Genomic DNA, 21731 nt, shown 5'->3' with positions numbered 1-21731 from the left:
ATGGTTTCACAATTTTCAACCAATCGACAGGTGGCAGTAACAGACCCAAGAAAAGTAGCATGGGCCCAGAAAAGGAAAATAAGAAGACTGCGCTGAAGTGAACATGGGTGCAAAAAAGTTTTAAAATGTTCAAAAACATCATCTTTTCTAATGATTTACGAGGAAGGAAAACTATCCAGCACGTTTGCTACTTAGCAACAAGCTTTGTGTGCATCCAACAGGGCATTTTTAAGGGTATTGGTCATATTTTCTACATAACTGTCATGGTGAATTGAATTAATTTACCAATGGCAGCCTGAATACCACAGTAATCGCTCGGCTCATGTTGCCTTCGACAAAAATGACTTCACTAGAGTAGATTTTAATTTGGAAAAAGAGAGTATGGGGTATTAGATCAATGCTGTGTGGATCAGGAGAGGAAACGTTGGATCTTGGCACCTGTGACGTTGGAAAAACAAATGTTTGAAGAGTAATTTAGGTGGATTGGTGGGATTCTTTCCTTAAGGAAGTTATACTCGGCTGTATATGAAGTCACAAGTAAATAACGGCTATTCCAACATCAGTACACACTTTAAGCTGCCAGAAGATAAAGAGACTTGTACTAATCTGAGGCAGTTGCTCAGGATTACACCTGCTGCAAAAAAGCAAGAAAAGAGCAGGGAGATCTCTATTAAAAAACACTGGTCTTCTGTTTCTTTGTCCTCTCTTGTTTCCACAGAGCTGCTGTGACTTTTTTATGTGCTTAATGTTTGTTTGAAAAAATCCCAAAAGCACTCTTTATTATCAGAATCTGAACTTCCTTTTATTGTTTGATCCTCCAGCTGGTTCTCGAACAGCAGAAAGCTGCCACTGTCACTATCACCTGCCTAATGCGCTGTGATGAAATTATTGCAGAAAACCCACCTCTCTTCCACTTTCCTGCGTTCTCCCTCTTTTTCTCAGCGCTCTCCGAGAGGAGAGACAGCATGAGTCCAAGGCAATTACCTCGCTGATGCCAAAAAAAAAGAAAAAACGCTCCTGCACTCAAATTCCCGTTGAAAGATTCAGTCTGGCATTTTTAATTAATCACGAGCTTGCTCCGAGCACCTCGCCCAGTTGCGGGATGAACATACATTCCCAACTTTTGTTTCACTCTTCACACAAGTTAAGTCTCAGTCAGAAGTTTCCAACCTTTTCTGTAAGTTGTGCTCCGAAAGCCCTCTCCGATGAACTCTTCAGCACCACTAATTATCTTCCATGTGTTCAGTTGAATTCATTTCAAACTTGATGTTGGATGACAACCATATCAAAGTGGAGATAATAGATTACTATGCAAGCAGATGGTTTGAGAGTTCGCACACAATCTCGCTTCAGGCGATGCTCTTGGGACCGAATCACAGTGGTTCGAACCAATCAGCGTCCTACAAGGAAGTACTGCTGACTGGTGTGGTGACCAGGGATAGAAGCAACTGTTCAACGACGGCTCCCTAAAATGGTTAGCGTAGCTGTTATAGGATCAGTTATACCAGAACTGTAAAGTATATTTGACTGAAAGAAGAGCAAAGAACAGCACTGAAGACTTTTCTCGATGGCTCCGCTGTTGGTATCGCTCTTTTAGCCCGAGATAGACAGACAGTTTGTCCGATCACCTGCCACGTATTTTTTTAAATAACATGCCTTCCCAGATGGACCAATTACGGCCCAAAGGAAGCAAGGTCTGCCACTGCGCAACCAGAACAGGAAGAGGCATTGTTTTCCCTGGTCGCTATCCACAGGTTACGTTGGAAGAACTGAAACAACCGTGGAAACTCTACACTGCAAAAGAAAATGCCGACGGATGAAGAGGGAGAGTTAAGAGTGAAAACGAATGGACATTCGCTCAAAGGAGAGCGCAGGTGTCGTGTCAAAGTCTGTTCCCCCGCTGATATATGTTCCACCTTACCAGCGGGACCCAGGAATGTTCAAAACCGGCATCCTTTCTACAAGTCAGTAGGTAACAAACCCTGAGATCGGGGGTTTCTAGGTCAAATCGGTTGTTTCTTGCTTAGGACAGTAGCCCGGCCATTAGCGGTAGCCGTGTTGCTCGTGCTGTGACCACCAGTAATACCACAGGGAAAGTTGAAAAGTTAGTTATTTCCACTTTAAAATATCTGTTTCAATTTGTGGGTGTATTGTTGCCATCAGATAATAATTCAAGTTTTTTATATATTAGCTGAGCTGCTCTCCAGTCTCTCCACATCCCCCTTTGAAAACAGAAGAAATACCCCCTGGGGTACAAGTACCCCTGGTTGGGAATCACTGATTTCAAGGACGGCGAAAGCCTCTGAAATTTAAATCAGGTATTCAAACTTTATATTTAATTATTGGATGTTATTGTAGTGCATTTCACCTAGGATTTAATGTCTCCCCGCTTTCATAACGAGCCTACTGGCAGCGCATGTAATCTGCCTGCCAGGAAAAGTCGCCTGAATCCTTCACATGATTTGATTTTATACATTTCCGACTGTGGCAGCACGCAGACAAACCCCGTTTTGATTAAATACTTCAGACTCCCGTCTCCCAGTTTTCTTTTTCTCATGTCAAATCTTTTTTTTTCTCCAAACTATTCATCTCCATAACCCAAAAAAGAAAGAAAAAAAGTCATTGAATCCAAACTGTAAGAAGTGCATACAATGAGTTCTAAGAGTTTCGGAGAAAAAAAAAAACAAACAATGAAAGCTTTCCTGATAAAGATCATTTTTTTCCAAGAGAAAGGCATTGTGGCCTTTTAAGAGATAAGAAAGACTTTTCCTCAGTTAGTCACACGCAGAGTGATGGGCTCTTGGTGCAGTGCGGGCATTGAAAGGAGACGGTGGGATGACTTTGACTGAGCACTCCATACAGTAGGTTAAAGGAAGAAATAAGTCTCGGGAATTAAACTGAATTAACCATTTCCTGTGTAGCTGGAGAATCCTCTGAGACGACAACTATCTCCTCCTCCTGAGGTCAATAAATTAAATGGAAGTCTCTCCCAACCATGTAGCTCCTATTTCCAGAGAATGACGGCACCTATGATGGATGGCCGGGTGGATCGGAGCGTTTGACTGTCATTCGGCAGGCGTGTGCGCTGCCTGTGTAAGGGTTTGATAAGAAGCGCTGGGGATTTCCAACTTAAAGGATGTCTACTTGTGCTTTTCCATAAATTCTCTTCCCCACTTTTACAGCGAGACACTTCGTGACAGGGAGGAGAGGATAAAAGAACTCACCAACTGACAATTTTTCCTTCCAAGTCTCGGCCCCTGTCAACCTGACCGCGGCTTGTCACTTACTCTCATTACTCAGACCCCTATAATTTGACGTAAGAAGTGGAGGTTTTATATTGCTTCAATTCATCACCATCCCCCGGCACACTTCAAAGAGGTGGGCTGTGTTGTACAGTAATACCCACACTACCAAACCGTTAAAATGCCAGACAAACATGTAGTCTGTACCATTACCAACACGTTCTCTCACCCAACTCATCAAATACATGTTGGTTAGGCTTAGGAACAAAAACAACTCGATTCGGTTTAGGCACAAAAACTACTTAGTTAGGTTTAGACACAAAAACAACTTGGTTAGGTTTAGACACAAAAACAACTTGGTTAGGTTTAGACACAAAAACAACTTGGCTTGGTTTACGTACAAAGACCACTTGGTTGGGTTAAGGCATACAAAACCACTTGGTTAGTTTTAGGCATACAAAACCACTGGGTTAGGTTTAGGCACAAAAACCACTTGGTTAGGTTTAGGCACAAAAACCAATCGGTTAGGTTTAGGTACAAAACTACTTGGTTAGGTTTAGGCACAAAAACCAATCGGTTAGGTTTAGGCACAAAAACCAATCGGTTAGGTTTAGGCACAAAAGCTACTTGGTTAGGTTTAGGCACAAATCCACTTGGTTAGGTTTAAGAAGAGATCATACTTTGGAGTAAATAACTACATTCGTTCTCTTAATGTCACAGATGTAAGTGACGTAACTCACATGTAACATAAGTGATGGAGGTCACCGTGAGCCCAGTCTACCGAGAGAAAGTCCACTGTATGACCCAACCAACCACTGGCAATCTACCTTTTCTCTTGTTTGGATATGATACAGCCTGTAACAGATGTACAACCCAAGAAGGTCAAAATTCAAGAGACAATGTTATGACAAAGAAGTCATAGTGTCCCAATCGTATGCTTTCACTGCATGCAACAGTATGTACTTTGTAAGGGTAGCTGCAGCAAAAGTAAAAAGAAAAAGTATGCAATTTGGAAAGCAGCTGTGGTGTCATGTTTTCGAGGATGTGTCATTTTTCCTTACACAGTATGGCTGATGAATTTTGTAAAATTATTGGACATATTTCGATGTTCTGCTAAAGCTGATGCCCACACGGCCGGACACAAGAGAAAAAGAGCCATCCATCATTGTTCAACTTGTCCCCAGATTCTAAGCTGGATATTTCATGCAGGATATTGCTATGTGAAGTGAAATTCAAATAAAAGAAAGCCATTAAATGTGTCACGAGTTGTAGAAAGACTTTTTTTTTCTTAAACTTTATAACTGGCTCTTAAATTGGTTATTAAATACACGGTACTCATTGTGAAAATGAAGATGAAAGGTTTGGTTCTGGGGCTGTTAGGTCTTTTTTGAACATACATATCAATTACAAAAGAAATAGCCCACCACACATTCAAAAACTACTTTTAGACTGAAACCAGAGACTGTTTGGTATGTTTGCTTGATAAATGATTGGACAAATTCATAGATGATCAAAATAGTTGCCAAATTAATTTTCTGTCTCTTTACAGGCGCCAACAAAGGCAATGAAAGCATGCTGGGAGAGAGAGAGAACAAGAAAAAAAGATTGAACTGTGATCCAAATGAGATCACATTTAGCAACTGCAATTAAAGTCAGAACCACAGTAGAAGTCCAAATGTAGAAATCTAATAGAGTTCCCCACTGAGCGTCGACGGGAACAGGAGAACTGAATGTTTGCAAACCTCACACGGAGGGGGTCACTTGAGCTGGAACATCAGTAGCATCCAGTGGCCAATGTGGCTCGTGAGCCAGTGAGAATTAGTCTTATCAAACCCTCAATTTGCCCCATTGATCCAGACTGAGCTGCGGGTTCCTGGCGAAAGGAATGGAGGAGGAAAGCCAATACTGGCCACAAATCGATGGACCTTCAGTGACTCCTTGTGTGTTCCAGCGAATAAACACAAGACACTCCACCACTCTGGAGCGCAGACAAATGCTCTCTCTTCTCGGTCTCATTAGGGCTGACGTAATCCCTGCCGAGTGCATGAAGGAGAATGTGTTTACATATCAGGTCCCCTTCGTTTGCATCTGATACAAAGGCAGTGAGGCGATGGAGTCGACAGTGCAGGAATAAAAGAGAGAGCACTTTAATGAATCAATTTTAAGGTCCGCGAAAAGGTGAATTACTTGGGTTATTAGCTGTGCTGGCTGAGCGAAAACGATTTCCACTACTGAGTTTCTTTCATTTAAACCATTAACCTTCCAAAACCCAGTTTTTAATTGGGGAACTTGTCTTAATGCATATGGGGAGCATGTAAAATATGCAACAGCCCCTCTGTGGCGTGTTAATGATGAACACAAATATTATCATAACACACATGTATGCTTTTAATATCACTTAGTCGCACATGAATTATACATGTTTTTTAATAACTCTTTGCCCCTGGGGGTAACAAATCAAAGAATGTAGTTTCCCAAGGCAAGTCTCTCCAGACTCTCTGACTTTATCACGCAATACATAGAGCTGTGTGATTATGAAAGTATATATTTTAGCTGGCTTAATTCATATGGTGCATTAACACACACTTCCAGCAATGTAACGAAGCTGCCTACGTTATTTAAAATACATAAATATGCATATATGGTTTTAGGAGACGCCTCTTATCTATATTTTTATTCTAACTATAAAATGTGACGATGTAAGAGCTCGTAGGGATGAACCTACAGAGAATTATCACCTGAATCTGCAGCTCGCTTTGGTTTCATGTAGTTTAATAGCAAGTTTTAGCTCATTGTTTAGCTGCTCAACCTGCAACTTTACTATTGGTTCACTCTCAGGAGTCGGTGGAGACCAAAAACGGAGCTAAAAGAGGAATGAACATTGGACTCACATTTGCCAGATCATCAACTACAAATGAATGATAATGTCGCCCCACGTAACTGCTGGATGATGTAAATGATGTGCAAAACTGTTTCCCAAGAAAGTTTGTCATATACTATAAACTTAAAAGGTGATGATATGATTTGTAACAACATGTTTTTGCTGCCCCCATGTGGCCGAGAAGTAAAAAATGATGTCTAAACTTAAATCAATCTTAAATCATTTTAACCCTTTGGAGTCTGTCTGTTCATTGGTGAACATATTTTCTTTATAGTACTTTACTAACTTCTCATAACCCCATGTACAAGCTGAGAAACCCCGTCACAAGTGCTGCTGTGGGGTTTTCACAAACTGACTCACGTATGTCTGTACACCATAGAAATGTTTCAGAAAATACATTTTTCATAAATGCAAATTATCGTGTGCAAAGTGAGTTATTATTCCTGAAGATGTGTACTGTACATTTTAAATTAGAAGTCAGCTGAATTGGTGCTGAAAGAAAAATGAATATGCCAAACGAACCTGACCTCCAGACGGTTATATAAACATGTTTTCTTTAGATAAGCACTGAGACGCTTCCATACATACATCCCACCTCTTGAAGTGTGGTGCATATTCAAATCTTGGGTTTGACAATAGCCATATTTTTCTTGCTCTAGTTCGATTACAAGTGGAGCCCTCTTCAAGTGCTCTCAGGGCTTAGTCGCTCACCTCTCAGTGTCAGGATTTGCATATATACATGGTCAGCCAATCATAAAGCGCGCATGAATTCATTACATCTTCAGTGACTAATGGAGTGGCAGGTAAACATGTAATGGGTTGAGCACTGATCAGACTTACAATACATAACTAATGTTCTGTTTCACACAGCCTGGTCGGACGGGGACAAGTCGACACGTTTTCCTCCCGTCTCATCTGCAAAGTGAGGAGAGGGATGGCAGCCAAACATGTTCCATGACGCAATGCTGATCGATGGCACAACGCCGAACAACGTGAAAAAAACACGACCCCATGTGCACTCTGTGCAAAGAAGAAAGTTAAAGACAAAACATGCTGCAATAAGCACGTTTTGTCCTGTGCAATAAGCTTTTCCCCCACAATTCTCCCCCCGGTCTTTCCGTCTTTTCATAGCCTCTTTCAGTTTTGGAGGTAATCGGAAGGAAAGTATCTAAAGTCTTCCACCCACAGCTCTCTTTTTCAAGTGGTAAACACTGGTCCCGTGTGGAAAAAGTCACCCCGGGCGCATAGGTCTATTTTAAGTGCAAACATGGACCTTGAGAAGAAAGAAGTGATCTCCACCTATCCCTTCTCTTTGAGGGAAAGCATCTGACTCACAGGTCTTTGTCCCAGTATGAAGCACAGGCCCGGAAGGAAAACAGAAACACACACAGCTGAGGTAAGGACATAACAGTTATGTAAATGAAGCTCTGCTGAGGCAGGAGTTCACCAAACAACAGACACAGTCCATAAAACAGGCAAGGAAGCTGCTCACTGTCGCTGTACTCTCAACACTACAGGACGTGTGTGGATGCAGCTGAAGTGTTTCTATCGTTGATACACTTTCTTAACCTGTTCATAAACTTCAGGCTTAACCCAGGGTGATGTGCTCAGGGTGTGATCAGTGCACTGTGACATCACTGCTGGGCCCGGTTACAGGTTTACTTTAAATAGACTTTACATCATCGATCTTGCTGCTTTTGTTCCAGTTTTGTAACTATTTTTGGTGTGGGTAGTGTTGTTGTTGTTGCCGTTTGGAAAGTTCTCACTGTGTGTTCACACACATGAGCTGTGCCGGTCCATTTTCTTGCAAAATTGATGACCCTTACCTGCTAAGAATAAAAAAAAAAAGCTCAAATTTATACAGAAATTGAATTTAAATGATCTCACACAGCAACGTCTGTACTTGGAGGATCATTTCTGTTCCGTTCCTCGGATGTTTAGAAAATGAGAAAACAGAAGAAAACACATTTTTATTTTTATTGACAGGTTCTCTGTACGGTTCACTGTTTGTTTATCTTTAGCAGCAGACAGAGAATACAGCAGTATGTCCTTGGGAAAAGTCAGGACGAAAAAAATCCACTTCTGAGTGGCTTTCCCATCTCAGTGGCTGTGATTCAGAAGAGAAGCGAATGCCTCACCTAGACACAGGGCATATTGAAAGGATTTATTTAGGAGTTTCTCGGTCCGCGTGTTCCTTGAGCTGAGCTTTTGAGAGGTTTCCAGCACAGATGAAATGAGGAGTGTATTGACTGCAGGACAAAGAAGGGCTTTCGGAGGAGAGAGACAAGCAGACAAGCATGTAAAGTCGACCATATAGCAGCCACAAAAAAACAACAAAAACAAGATTACAGGGGGAGAAAAGCATAAACACTTGAGTGAAGGCTCACAGGAGGAGGAGTGTAGATAAATATATGTTAAGTCATATAAGAAGAAGCCGCTCGGAGCAATAATACCTGCGGGTCCGATAGCGACGCCCATTGAAGAAAAGTGAATCATCTCTAACGGGGTCGTCGGATTTCCTTTAATTGAAGTGCGCCGCCGTTTCCGGTGCGTTTAGGTGAAGATGATTAGAGGGAAATGCCACACATTTTCTGACTTGTGTTTTGTAAAGGTCAGGCAGTAGAGGGGGGGAGAGTGTGTGGAGAGGGGTCCCTGCTATCTCTGAGAACAGCCCCAGAGGAGCCCCCAGGGAGCCGTGCTCCGGAGCAAAAACAGCATGTGTGGCACTGTGTGTGTGTCAGTGTGTGTGTGTGTGTTGAGTTTGAGGCCAAGTCCTGAAAACAGAGCTCAGTTTGAACAGCGGTGCAGAATGACGCTCTTGTTTAATGATAAAAACACAATAATAACGATGACAAACAATGGCTCAGTGAGAGCATCGGAGCTGAAACGGCTGAAATTGAAGACTTGAGTTTATGCATGAATGCCTCCATTACGCTGATCATATTATATCTACGCCTCCAAAACACCCACTCCGTCGCTTATCCTCCCGCTCATCTCCGTGCCCCCTTTTTTTCTTCATTATTAGCACTCATACGAGGTCCCATGCTGGTGTGACAGACTCCAGTAGCTATCAACTACCCTCCTTTTTCAGGATTATAAAACTGCAATGCCACAAATGAAGTATTCAGCTCTCTTTGCAAACGCTGCTCCGCTCCCTCGCTCTCTTTATATCAGAGTGTATTCAGCTTTGTAATTTTTTTGGCCATGTGTTCACATGAAAAGAAGGCTGCAAAAAGAGAGCCAGGGGGGCCACACAAGTGGATTAAACTTTCACTAAGGGTTTCTTTTCAGTGGAGACAGGTTGATAAATACTAAAAAAACAACATGTTGTGAGCGCTGGCTCAGGGGGTAAACATTTCAAACAAATATTAGAGAGTGTTCGACTTCAGGACGCTGTGAACGATGGCAGAAAAGTTTGAAAGATTGCCAATGTTTGCAGTTATTTTTAAAGTTTTCTCGGCTTTAACAAGTGGAACTCAATACAGTTCAGTTCAGTTACGGCCTGGTCTCAGTCACAACGAGTCACATAGGCTACAGCAGCTTCTCGAAGCGCCCCTCTGGTGCAATAGTATGAGTCAGTGGGTGGTTGGATGGGTCATACAGTGAACTTTCCCTCCACAGACCGGAATTAATTTCCTGTTTGTGACCAAGAGTCAGGGGTGATTTGTTTTTAGGAGAAGTTATGTAAGTAAGTTAATGTACATGCATGAAACTTACGTTATGTAAGCTGAACAGCTATTCTAACCCAAAGCATGATGTCTTCCTAAACCAAACCAAACAAACCGCACTTCTCACTGCAAGAGGTTTCTACAGCAAGTTGTTGCACCACGCTAATCTCCATTTTGTTTATGTCTGCTTCCCCATGGAGCAATGTCTCCGAATGTGCACGAAGTGAAGTCCGCTGTTTATTCAAAACTTAGCCTATTAATATTGAATGTGTTGTGTCTCCAAATTGCACTAAATTCAACACTGCACTTCAGTGAATACTCATCTACAAACCTGCCGAGTGTGAAATAGATTGGGTTATAGGTTCTTGAGATATGCAAATCACAGACAGACTGACAGAGATGCCTTGCTTTATAGTTAGGCGCTAACACGTAAAGCTTAACAAAGGTATAAAGAAGACATTTCAAACTATTTCCACTTTGAATAGTGTCTTCCCTATGTATGAAATGTCAGAGCTAAAAGGGTTTGCAGGCTAAAAACTGATCGATGCCTCACGTTTACAGAACATGCTAAAAAGGGCTTCACAGTGTGCAGCGTTGAGTCAGGAGTTTGATCAATTTCAGATCTTGCTGGCACGCTGTATTCATACAGTCGCCTCTTTTGATCCCGACCATTCATCTCCGCTCCTCTCGCTGAAGATAGCTACAGCTGAATCACCCGTGTACAGCCCGGCTGCAGAGGACGTCTTATCGCCTCCCCTCATCCTCGTGCTTCCCTCTCAGTTTGGGAGCATTTTGATGGCCAGAAATAGCTGTTCCCTTTAGATCCGGGCCGTCTACACACCGGACCCGTGCAGTCTGAAACCCGCTGGCAGCCGCTGACAGGCCAGAAACGAGGCACCGTCCCTCAAGCCCGACGCTGTTAGCATCAACGGCCACCGTCTCCCCTCTCTCCCCTCTCCCTCTCAGACTCGCTCTCCTGCCTCCCTCTCCAAAGGCGCCAATTCAGAGGTGTCTGTCTAATTGAATAGGCAACATTTATCTTTATGTGAGTGTGTGTGTTCCTCTCAGGAACCCGCTGAAAGCACCTTGAGTCACTTGTTCATTAAAGTATGCTGGATGAGAAAGCCTTTGCACAGAGCGTGGGCAGTTTTGTCTGCCTTTGTATTAAGCCATCCTCTTTCTCTTTACCATCATGTCTGCCTCTCTCCGCCATCTGCTTCTTTCTCCTCTTCTTATTCAGAAGTGTTTAGCCGAGAGATACGCAGAGAAGTTGTATTTCTGTCCACTCCAGCGCTGCCGCTCGTATCTCTGTGTATTTAATTTTGCTTGTAAACAGACTGTGGATTTTCATATTTGGAGTGGAATGGCAGTGACAGCTTATTAAAGAGCCCAGAAACCACAGTCTTCTTGAAAGTGAGAATGTGCTTAATGTGCCGTGGATTAAGGTAAATAACGCGGGAGCAGATATCCCTGCCAGTCATGAGTCGTGCGCTTTGAATAAGACAGTAAAAACAAAATATATGAATATCATTTTGATTTACAAAGTTACATAGCCTAAAGGGATGTTTGAAGGTTTACTTCAAGACGTGTTCATGAAGCATCTCGGCCGTGTCATACTGCACACTAATTGGCGCATACATCAATGTCCTGTAGCGAGTCCCAACATTTATAATTTAAAGTAGCTAGAAAGGCTTTAAGGATATGTTATGTAAGAATTCTGCATTAAAATGCCTAAAGACAACTAGACTTCTCTTATATATGAGTGGAGTTGTGTACTTGCATTATCCCAAATGCTTCCAACACTTCCTACAGCCCAATTACTTTGCTGTACATTAGCTGTAAGCTAGTCAGCAGCGGTCCACTCTCACTGAATTCAGCACTCACCAGAGACTCCGGTTCTCTCTCTTCATTTTCCCCTCTGCTCTCTGCAATGTCCTTCATGTAGTAAAGTACATTTCCCACCCCAGCTTCAGTCGTCACCCAACATTACAGAGCATGAACACCCGCATAGGGGTCACCTCCACGAATTGCAGCTGCAGTGAGGTTGATAAACAGGAGTGAAGATAAATCCACTTTTTAATCCCACAACGTAAAAAGTAACGCCTGAGCTCTCCTCCCGTCGGTAAATGGCTCCGGATCAGAGCAAAATCCAAGGTGACTCTGCAGAAGAAGAAGTTGGGTGCAGAGTCAGACTTTCTGGAGGAGTAAACAACCAGTGCAGGCCGACTCTGAGAAGCTGCCAAACCTCATCATTTAGTATGGCGGTATAAATTGGTACAGCTCCCACAACTTCTAAAATTTGTCAAGGCGACCATAAAACGTTTTTGGGTCTATTTTTTTATCTAAAAATGTCATTATGGTGCCCACAAACCTTTCATTTAGCATGGAAGTCGTACACGTTCCTCCTGTGGACCCCGATGGTCCAAAATTTGTAATGTTCTGGCACAAATCCCCAATTTTGGTATGGTGACATCCATTTTTTTTTTTTTTTTTTAGTCTCTAAATGTTTATTATTGTGTACAAAACCCCCAAATTGTATAACACACGCACTAACTTTCTTGTTTGTTACTACTACTGCACCCCAAATTAAAGTGATTTGTTATAATCTCATATTAAAAAAATAAATATTTGCTGGCCCAGCAAAACAAGGCAAATCTGGGCAAACTGAAATTATGACAAAAAAACAGAACAAAGGGATAATCGGATTATGGGAGCCCACTGGTGGCTGTGGGACACTAAGAAACAACGTGTTTCCTTTGGCTGACTCTGGCGCTGATTTGAATAATAATCACAGCAGGCTGAAAAAGGCTCAGTGTTTTGTACGACCTCGGATTCAGCTTAGGAGTCTATATTGTGCACCTCACACCAAAGCAAGATGTTGCTCATCCCCTGGATTTAAACATGATTCCGGTCTCAGATAACCTACATGCGCCGCCTACACACACGCCAACATTTCCCAACAGAGGTTCGCCACCCACTTTCCCCAAACCAGGCGTCACACGGCGGAGCTGAGAGGGAGCACGACTGCAGCTGCCGGTGGAGAGATAAAGCCTTCAGTTACCTGTAATCCCACACCAGCTTCTCACACACAGCAACACGCCCAACAGCAGAGCACATGACCGGGATTTACACCAGAATGAGAGCGTGTGCTGTAAGAGCCACATACAGTAGGAATACGACAGTTGTAGAAGCTGTTCACTTCTCACAGATGCTTTTTTTTTTTCTCTTCTTCATTTCCTCTTGAAGTTTGAGCTCCTGCAGGTGACTTTCATTTGCTCTGCAGACCTGAAGAACTACTGCAATAGACATCTGCTGTTGGGAGTGGCATATATGTGCTTTTATGAGCTCATAATGAGATAAAGAGCTAAATCTAAATGAATTTGTTTCTTTAGGTTCAATTTTCTATGATATCTTGTGACAATGGTCTGGTAAGGGTTTGGAAAACGTCACAAACTTGGCTTAAGATACCTGTTGTGATGGTCACATGTCCTCAGATCTCACTAGAAAACACCTGGTTCTGTTGCCACATACGTGGCTGAAGACGTCCTGATGTATCTGATATTTGTTGCCACAAACAAAAACTCTATACACAAATGTTGAGACACGGTCTTGAGCAGCGGCCACTGACTCCACCACCATCCTCTCCGCCTCCTGATATGAAAATCAGGTCACACACAGTGCATGTAATTTACGTGACCTTTATTCCAACCGCAGTTATGATACTTACATGATGGTAACATTTAGAAGTAGGAATGAGATGTACAAATAGTGCAGTGCAAAATAACAGCAGTCGGTACTTTGCAATATAAAATCCTGCATGAGAATAAGACGCATTAAAATGTGGTTAATGACAGAAGCTGGAAATATGCACAGCCGCGGTATATTCAGGAAAGTATAACCATCCTCAGAAGCCAGATGTTTCTGTCAGCGTGAAGGGAAAGCCTGCTCTGCGGTGCGACGCCCACGTCGTCTAAAGATCTGTGTCAATTAAAAACCAGCCGCCACTGTTCACTTATTAAAGTACATGGAGCTTCAAGGTCAGTGGCTGGAGATTGACAAGTGCCAAGAAGCCTGTGGATGCAGGACGTGTGCTGCTCCCTGCAGTCAGAACATAATATAACCTACGTCATTTGAGGATATTTTTATCCAAAGTGTATTTCAGCACGGTAACAACCACATTCTGCCAGGCGGGGTGATTAAAAACGGGTTTATGCATCGTTTTCGTGCACGATAATGTTAAAGAATGTGACGCAGGAGGTTGTTTTCTGTTACCTAAAATATGTTTGTGGTTCGAGGCAGATTCAAAGACAAAATAATCCACTTAATTGAATTAGTTTTATTATCCAGAGAGTTTTTGTGTGCAAGTTGAGAGGGAAGATGTGAGAGAGGCATCATTAATGCTCCTCTCCCTCCTCCTCCTCCTCCTCCTCCTCCTCCTCTCGCGCTCTGCTTGCAGATCTTGCATCTCGAGAAAAGGGGGGAAGCCTCGGCGACAGTGGCGCGCCGGCATTAGCTTGCGCGGCGCGCGCTAAGCTGCGCTGTCGCCGAGACGCGCCGGAGATGAGAAGTTCTGACTGTCTGACATTGACGCAAGACAATAAACTGAGAAGAAAGCGTGGGCGGATCGTGTTTACTCACTTTAGCAAAACAAATCGTGGTGGACAGTTTTGACAGCTCTTCCCACCATTTTGTGGAGATGTGATGTTGTGTTTACAGTATTAGTGTCACACTGCAGGCATGGATACTGAAGAATATATACAGTATACGCTATATATATATATATTTACCTATCACTTTTTAAACTGCAGCTCTCCTGAGCCCACATGCTGTGAATCAGAGGCGCTTTAATGTGCGTTTCCTTCTGCCTTCTTGAAATAGGTATTAAAGGCGGCGGGTCTATAGGGTCTCCAAAGTGGAATAACAAAGATACAGTATGGTGTCTTTGTATAGCTGAAGCACCGCGGCCCCGTTGGTGCCCCTGTAGCCGGTGTGGCAGCGGAACAAAGCTCGACTACAGATTACGAAAGCCTCACAAAGGCAAACAGTTGTACATTTCCCTCCAGGCTGGGGCTCACCTCAGATCACACAGCAGCAGCAGCAGCAGCAGCAGCAGCGCCGGAGAGAAGTAGTTACAGTTCAACATCTTCCGAGACGCAAGTCACGCTGCCCCTCGATTCGACCAGTCGGGCCCCCCCACTCACACACACAAAAAAAAGCCTATTGATTTTGAAATAATAATAATAGTCGCTCCCTACAGCTCTGTGAGTCGCGGCATTACCTCGATATCCGTCCAATTTCAGGGATGACTGCAACCGAGCGAGTTTGGGCCTTTTAATCACTAACCTGTGCGATTTGGAGGGAGGCAATCATCAGTGGTCGTTTTCAACTATTTTCTCCCAAGGACATCAGTCAGTGACCCTTCAGTCTGCACTACATGTTCCCCCCGACTCATGTGGACTCCCTGTCAATTAGTGCCTCCGCATCCAAACTCCCCGTTTAGACTCAAGTTTGAAATATTTGCCTGATTATTATTCACTCGCGCGCCGCTCCCAGGTGGACGACCCGCGGAGAGACGGGAGTTTTAGGTGCGCTGTTCGATAATGATGTTTCTCTGCAGCTTCGGTTTGGGGATTTGTTTCTCTGCCTGCACTTTTTCCGACTCAAACACGCCCGGCAGCCTGTCTCAAACTGAAAAATAACCAGACGGGGTCGAGATGAACTTCGAGTGAGAAGTGAAGTTGCTGTTTTTGTTTTGCCCTTCTTCGCATTATTTGCTAAATCTGAGGCGGAATATCAAATGTGAAATGGATTTTATTTCCTCATGAGACGAAATAATGAATCATTTTAAAGCTCTTGTTCCTTTATATAAAAATGGCTCAGGTTGGGAAATTGAGCAGAAAAAAACATGAATAAGTAATTTCTCGTTAATTTAACTATCTGAATCTCATTTGTGAATTACAGTGTGAACTTTTAATGAAACCTATTGTGCTTTTTCGTTTGTTGTGCAACAGAAGCTCTTCTCTCCGACAGAAAACACCGCTCCTCAAACGCCTCATCAGTAGTCCCGCCTTTAATTCCGTGACTGTGTGACATCACACTACGTCACCATGTCACACATTTGCATCATTTATTCCTCGTGACTAGTTTGGCACGAGCGGTGCTGACTCAGGTGTGTGTGAGCTGACCAATCAGAGGAGACTGGTCATTCAGGAGGGGCGGGTCTTAAAGAGACAGGAGCTAAAACAGACAGAGGGGCTGCAGCACTGGACAGTATGAGAAAACTGATGTGTTTTTTGAGCATTAAAGCATGTAAACCTATTCTAGTAGTAACTCAACCTAAAATTATGAACATGGAAATGAGTATCATATGTGATCTTACTTCATTCTTGTCAAAACTCTGTCACAATTTGAGTAAAAATTACGTTCAAAGCCATGTGGGGGATATTTTCTGTAGAATAAAGAGCATAATTTTTTTCTCGCACCTGCAAAATGAGGCTGAACAGCTAAAGAAAATCACTGGTCACTCCGTCTCCTCCACGCCTCCCCTTTGACCGCTTAATCAATTTCTTCATTTCTTTTCCAGCAGTGAGTATGGATTAAAATGGTTCTCCATGTGATATTCAGCAGAAAAAAATATGAATAAGTAACTGAAATCCTTAATTTAAATATCTGAATCTCGTTTGTCTTTAGTGAGGTGAAAGGAATCCGCCAATACGGGGTGAAAAGTTCACTCTTGAAGATACTTCCTCAAAGTTTTCTACTCCGTCTTGTTTCGACACATTTCGAAATAGTTCAGAAACAGTCAGAAATAAGTGATTTGATTTCTTTCTAGTCGAAAATGAAGTGCCGGCTCGCGCCAGTAAAATAAAACAAGGCTGCACAGCTTCATCAGAAAATGTGAAAATAAATCACTGGTCACTCTGTTAACAGTTTTCAGCATATTCACACTGTTATCTCCATCTCCTCCACACCTCCCCTCTGATCACTAAATCATTTCTCCATTTCTTCTCCAGCAGTAGGTGGGTGTCTGAAATAAGATTTTAGTGCTAAATGATGATGATTACAATTTCCCAGACCCACTTCGATTCTCCACATGAAGGGGGGGGGGGAGGAGAAAAAAGCAGCTTATTTCTGATGACTCAACCACGGAGAATAATCACACCTATTCAGCAAAGTCTATTTTTCTTCTTAATGCGGGTGCTAGAAATTGGAAGCAGGGGGCTTTGTTTTGACGGAGGTATTGGTTTCTTTTTGATTTAACTGTCAGCAGAGGGCTCTCACGGTCCGTCCACAATGGCCCTGACCTCTCATCTGCAGTAACTGTATTTAATGGCAACCCGCCGTCGATGTCCTTTCATGGCAGTATCGAACAGAGCTCTTCTCCCGGGTTTTCTACCTCAAACAATGGCGGAGATGGCTTCAGCGTTTACCTTACATCACAGTCAAACATGTGTCTCTTTGTGTCCTGCTGCTCGATGCCTCATTGATTCCCTCTTGCAGTCCTGTTTAGACACATTTGATATCCCAGCCCCCCCACCACCACCACCCGTCTCCACTCTGACCTCCACTGAAGGTGTTCAAAAGCCTGTTTTTTTTTTTCCCTGATGGCAGTGCAGCTGTCATATTGTGAGGATGACCTCATAAGCTGCACACTGGCCTCTACTGGGTGAGATAAGTTATTGCCTGAAGAAGGGGGGAAGCAGGAGAAAGGGTAGATAGAGGTGGTTTTTTGGGGGAGATAGGATAATTTCAAAAGCTTTTTTGTAGATGGAAGATGTCAGCCGCATTAGGCATTCGTGTTCATGTTGATGGGTAGTTTTGGAGTATGCAGCGGCGCCGGAATGAGCCGAGCCGAGTTTTCTCCGCTACTCCTTGTGAACCCGCGCGTCTTCTCATCTCCCCAAAACACTTTCTTGGCAGGCTTTGAATTACCTGCACTCATCCCCTGCCTAAATTGTTCAAATATGTTAGAAGTTGATCAAACAGAAAGGCTTTTCAGAGCGCACGGCCGACAGAGCTTCCCCCTGTGGGCTGTTGGGGATCAGACATGAAAACAGGGAAAGAACAAAGGCTTGTCGGGACTGTTAAAGACGCCTGGACCATAGCAGCCCATCAAAATTCATTCAGTGAAACAGGCATGAAATACCCGCCGACTGCAAGCGCCTCTCAAACATGTCAAAACTCCACTTCTGTCTCGCAGAGAATATGGTGTCAAAACAGGGAGATGCTCGCATATAAGACACGAAGCCGTCTTCTTCTCCTGCTCAAACATAAACCAATAAATATATTCTCTGCAAGTCTGTTGTCAACAAACACCTCACAGACATTTAGTGAGATGAGTCATTTTAAGTGATTTGTTTATTTTTTGTCTATCTCAAGTTAAAGCTGCTCTAACCAATACTTTTAATTTTAACAACGGGTCAAATGACTACTTGTAAGGTGAAAGGGGTTTGCTCTAAGTGACAAACTACGCAGATTTATCACCACACTCCGTTGTTGCCCTCTAGTTCAATGGAGAGTTACCGTCTTTGAAGCTAATTGCTTGAGTTTTTGAGTTTCAGTTTGAGTTCTCCGTTGCTTTAATCAGCGTTGTTTCCGGCGGGCAGCTATTATCTGCCAAAAAGTTCTGAGAAATCCTCTCTGCACTGGCTGCCCAGCACCAAAACAGCAGACACACAACGTTAGCAACTAGCTGGTGAACATGGTGGAGCATTTAGCGAAACAATGCTAAAAAGAGAGCAAATATAGCACTTATGTTCGTCAGGTTTATACAAACAAGACACCAAATTAATGCTTAGCACGATATTGCAAACATAAAATGTTAGCAGCTAACTCGTGAACATACTGGAGCTTTTGGCAGCTAATTAGGGGGTTGGTGTGGCGCACAACAGTGTAAAAACGAGAGCAAATGTAGGACTTGTGTTTATCAGGAACGTACAACCACGACACCTGCTATGAATGCTATGCTGCTCAGCGCCAAAGGACGTTAGCTGCTAGCTGGCGAACAGGATGGAGCGTTTAGCATCTTAAGAGCCAGATGTTTCCCTCAGGAGCTGGTGGAGAACAAAACCAGAGTGAATACTGGACTCACATCCATCAAGTGAACAGAACCACAAGTCTAAATGTTACTCTGTGTTTGCTGGATGTGTAAACTGTTTGCTAACGGGTAGGCTAGCTTGTTTTGCTGCCCCTAAAGGCAAGAAAAATATACTTTATACTGCCTTCAATTCAACTTCTTTTCAAATTTATGATCATCTCTGTAAGCTAACACGTATAAATATAGCATTTATTTTGTATTATTTATGCTTTCGTCTTCTTCTTTTTTTATTATTGCTACACAGATCAGGAAAAAACCGAATGATCCATTATTAATTCCCCAGTAGCAATAACAAAAGAGGAGTTGTAAAGAGGAAGACGAGTTAGAGAATAATTGGATATAATTAAGGGGATACAAATCATTAACGGGATGTTTTCCTAATGTTTTGTTCATTACTTGTGGTTAGAATGAACTAAGCTGTTTATCTTGCTTCTCTATAATAAAAAAAATTTGTAGAAAATGTCATGTTGAAGCCCTTCTACGACAAGAAAACACTGCTATTTTTAACTTGTTTACTCCAGTTTGCAATGATAGTGTCACTCAGCCCCTGCTCTGCCAGGCTCTGTGCGACCCTCAATGAATCAAACATAGCTCGCGACGCACTATATTCCAGGACCCAGTGACAGTCTTATTTCCAGCCATCGAGGAAGCAGGGGGAAAGTTATTTACTGAGAACGGTGGACAGAGGAAGATTGGACATCCCAGATCTGTCAAGGACACGACTTTTGGCCGAAGCGAATCCTTCATTTTTATTGCATTGTCTTTGGGGCCATTTGGCACGAGGAGATGGAATTGGGAGGCTAACGTGGCGCATTGCCTCCATCTAGCACTGTCCTCCGCTGCTAGATTTTCCTGGACGGAGATGAAGTCCGGCGTGTAACCTGTAGAGTTTCGGAAAACGCTTGAGCGATCCTTCAGAGCGTGGCCTTGGATCTGAGACTAACATTCATTAGGCCGATGGGCGTCACAACAAAAAAAAAGGCAGGATAACAACTTAAGCAATCAGCTTTTTAAAACATCTCTGATAGCAGCTGGCTGGAAGTTAATTGAACACCTGTTTTCCCAAAGAAAGCTTAACACCAAACTTAATAAATATGTAAATAACTTTGTATATGTGATGTCCTTGACTTGAAAAGCGAAAAAATAGGGGAAAAAAAGGTAGTAATTGGCATGTAATTGGCATCCAGGTCCCGGGAGGTAACCAAACAGTGTGTATCTGTGTGCATGAGAGAGAGTTGGAGTTTTAAGTGGAGAGCAGTCACCGATGAGGGCACGTGCATCCCCGCAGAGATCCACCGCCTGAGGTCCTCTGACGTCAGCTCGGAGAGGCTGATGGGAATTCAATACCCAGCATCCACACCGACTAATTTATTCCACAATAAAATGGGCTGCAGCTTGTTTGTCTGCGGCTCCGTTGACGGCTGGGGCCGATGAACGTCACTGAAGTTCAACGCCGATTCTTCAGCGAAAAGAGGCTTCTGAGAAATCTCTGTTCGCTTCTTTGTTAAGCAGCTAAAACAAGAGCAGAATAAAGGATTACCCTCTAAAGGCCGGTTCGTTTCCTGTGTTGCCTGCTGCAGTGGTGTTATGTAATTGAACATTGAAAAATCCAATATTACAATAAGCCACACTCACTTAAGAGTGTTGAAAGATCTATTTTTGCTCTAAAGGTAGGCACTGTGTGATAACAAGGAGCAAGAATGGCCCCAGATATTCACTCCCTTCAAAACACGGCCCATTTCCCGAACATACTCATTTAGTCTTACAGTACGGTGCATGCTGATGTCCACCTCACAGATCCATCCTATTCACCGGCGCTCCTGCCTCTGCGGCAAGCTATTTCCATCCATCAGGAACGCAAACCCACCAGATTTTCCGCGTCCCCGCTGCTGTCATTGTCTACATTCATCTGCACAAAACACTCCTCGCTCCGGCTTTATTTGCCAAACCATAAATGTGGCGACACTATGCGCGTCGGCACGATTTACAAATAAATAAGGGGAGCCCATTTTGCCGCGTGGACACATCCAATCATACCCGTTTCAAAATGAAAACACAACTCAGAGCCGCCGTGCGAGTGCCAGCGGCCCCTTTTACGACACGGGCTGTGCTCAGCTGTGGGGCCGGGTGCATGAAGGGTTAAGGGGTGAGCAGAGGGAGGTGGGTGTAAGGTGGCGGGGGAAGTGGTACTTGCCTCCAGTCACAGCCCAGGGCTTTAAACAAGACCTTTCAACTTGCCACTGAGCATTAGAACAGTCAGAGGAGACAGCGAGTCCTCGTGTAGGAACACTGCAGAGCGTGGCGGGGCTTCTGCCTCAGCTGGCGCCCTCTTTTTTTTTTCCTTAAATGTGTGTCACACGAGCCACTGCAGTCGAGGCACCTTCACCCTGTGTCCAAAACTGACATCCAGTCGATTCAGTAACTCAAGTGCAGAGCCTTGCAGAGCGTAAACAGTCGAAGGAACGACAGGAGGAAGTACAATTTCCCAAACTTAAGAATGACGCCGCCTTTTTTGTAATCTTCTAGGGCCCACCCGAACTTTTAATTACAGCTCTGATCAACTAGTACATCCCTAAAGGAATAAAATCATAAACAGAACAGTTCTCTGTGAACGTGAGCCTTAGGCAATGCAAAGCAAATTAACATTTGTTGTACGGTGCAAGGTGGCAAGGGGCGAGCTGGTTAGCATCCTAACTTCAGTCGATATCTCTGCAACACCGAACGCTGAAGTGGTCAAGACTTTTTTTAAATGTGTTACGTCTACGGTCCACCCGTAAGGACGCAGGCCACGCTTTAGGAATCACTGTTTCACACTAAAAGGTAGAAATGCAGCATGATTGGCA

The 21731-nt window shown here is 43.4% G+C and overlaps 1 protein-coding gene across 1 annotated transcript in view; it reads right to left on the bottom strand.

The window, feature by feature from the left end:
* The window catches only part of ptn (pleiotrophin), a 46618-nt gene that overhangs the window by 15423 nt on the left and 9464 nt on the right, over positions 1-21731 (bottom strand). The window lies entirely within an intron of this gene.

Source organism: Pagrus pagrus, assembly GCF_965226575.1.
Source record: "Pagrus pagrus genome assembly, chromosome: 23".
NCBI classification, from domain to species: Eukaryota; Metazoa; Chordata; class Actinopteri; order Spariformes; family Sparidae; genus Pagrus; species Pagrus pagrus.
The sequence above is the reverse complement of the archived record's forward strand: the minus strand, read 5'-3'. Positions and strand labels throughout refer to the sequence as shown.